This window comes from Babylonia areolata, chromosome 3 (assembly GCF_041734735.1).
Source record: "Babylonia areolata isolate BAREFJ2019XMU chromosome 3, ASM4173473v1, whole genome shotgun sequence".
NCBI lineage: Eukaryota > Metazoa > Mollusca > Gastropoda > Neogastropoda > Buccinidae > Babylonia > Babylonia areolata.
In genome coordinates, this window is record NC_134878.1 from 32,615,406 (window position 1) to 32,617,905 (window position 2,500).

Below are 2,500 nucleotides of genomic sequence, written 5' to 3' on the forward strand. Positions count from 1 at the left end.
CCATTCAGAGAGGAGTGAAACAACTGAGCAGAGAGAAGCCGCAGTTGACTCGCTGAGGAGAAAAAGAGCCACACGCAAGTTAAGTCCTGTAAACCAAGCAGCATCTACCTATACCTGTCCCACATTCAGTAGAGACTGCCACTCCAGCATTGCATTTCTTTTATGTCGGGGACAATACGTAAGCAATGATATGCCTTTTTCATCGTCCCTGGAGAGAGAGAGAGAGAGAGAGAGAGAGAGAGAGAGAGAGAGAGAGAGAGAGACAGACAGACAGACAGACAGACAGACAGACAGAGACAAACAGACAGACAGTCCAAATTAAAACCGTCTGAGGATAGGGGGAATCGGGTGAATGGTTGGGACGGTAGGGATCGAGGGGTGAAGGTTATCGAGAGTATAGGGATGGAGACAGCGCTTTTGATGACGGATAGTTCATCAGTCAGTTCAATGCAGTCCATTGGTCTTTTCTCTCTTGACGTTGCCTGGGATGTATATGAAATGGGGAGGTGTGCACAAAAGACGTGTGCCGCTTTGGCCGCGGCGATGGCGATGTTTGCAGACAAGAGGCAGTGACAGTGAAACTTTAATTTAAAAAAAAAAAAACCCTCAGGGGCACATGGATATAAAAGACACATACAATCATAACTTTACGGAAAAAATGCAAAGAACAGCGCAGGCGCCAAAAAAAGAGAGAAAGAGACAAAAAGGAAAAAAAGAAAGAAAAAAGAAAGAAAGAGAGAAAAGATCCAATAAGACAGTGAACAAACAATCAGTCCTTTTTACAAACTCACTCATGCATTCACTTCTTTCAAAACATATTCACATTGAAAATAAGATTTTACCAACAAATGAAACTAAAATGAAATAAAACATTTTATAATTGATATACCAAATTGTACAGGGTCACAATGCTTAAGTCTGCGACAGGTCATATCCAAGTACACGAGCAAACAATTCAAGTATTCATTTATGATATAATTATGTTCTCATTTGAATATACATATGTACGTGTGAGGTGACAGTTACAATCAGAATTCAGCTAATATAGCTTTAATAAATCTAACCAATTTGAACAAAACATCTTTCTTTTTAGAGCACACCAACGTCAGTTTGATACTTTTAAGGCATTTGGGCGTACATGGAAGAAGGGTTTTAAGAATGTTTTACGACTTTCATCAAACATTGGGCACAAAAAGTCATGCCCTGACTATGGGTGCCTGGAATGTTCGCACCCTCTTAGACAGAGACAACAGACCAGAAAGACGCACAGCGCTCGTTGCTAGAATGCTTGATCGCTACCAGGTGGACATAGCAGCCCTGAGCGAAACCAGGTTTGCGGGTGAAACCCACCTGGAGCAAGTTGGAAGGGGTACACTGACCTTCTACTGCATTGGGAAGCCAGATGGCACCCCAAGAACCTCAGGCGTGGGCTTTGCCATACGAACCAAACTTGTACGACAGCTTGACAGCCTTCCACGTGGAATAAACGATAGGCTGATGACTCTGCGTCTGAAGCTGTCCAAGGATCGCTTCTCTACAGTCATCAGCTGCTATGCCCCGACGATGACCAACCCTGATGACATCGAAGAAGCTTTCTACGAGTTCAGCCGCACCATTTCAGCGGTAGACAGAAAGGACAGGCTAATCATCCTTGGGCATTTCAATGCCCGCGTCGGCGTGGACTTCTCTTCGTGGCCAAAAGTCCTAGGACAGCACGGCACTAGCAAGTGTAACTCCAACGGACTGCTTTTGCTCTCGCTCTGCGGGCAGCATGGACTGACCATCACCAACACGGCTCTTCCAACAAGCAGACAAGTACAAGAACACATGGATGCACCCCCGCTCCCGCTCCAAGCAATGGCACATGCTGGAGTATGTGATTGTCCGGCAGAGGGACAGAGGTGATGTTTCCACTACACGCTGCATGACAGGAGCAGTCTGTTGGTCGGACCATCGCCTTGTACGCAGCAAGATGAACATCAGACTTGCACGCAAGCTCCAACCAGCCAGGCAGAAACCCCCTAGGAAGCTGAATATCCACCGCCTCCCTATCATCAAGGACGTGCTGCAGCAGCAAATCCAAGCAGCTCTCCAAGAAATTCCTGCATCGACTGACGTAGAAGAGGTATGGAGCACCTTTAGAGATGCTGTGTACACAGCAGCATCTGACACACTCGGCTTTGTACAGAGGAGCCACAAAGACTGGTTTGACGAGAACGACTCTGGAATCTCCAAGCTCCTGAACACTGACACTGCATATACGGCATCAGGATCATATTTCCGATAAAGACTGCCAGAGGAAGGAGAACCAGTTCTTGCAAACCAAGCAACTCGTACAGAAGAGGCTGCGTGAGATGAAGAACACCTGGTGGGAGAGAAAGGCCGAAGAGCTTCAGTCCGCTGCTGATGCTCACGACATGAAGATCTTCCATGATGGTCTCCGAGCTGTGTATGGGCCGAGAGTCACAGGATCAACCCCTGTCCGAGCCTTCGATCAGAC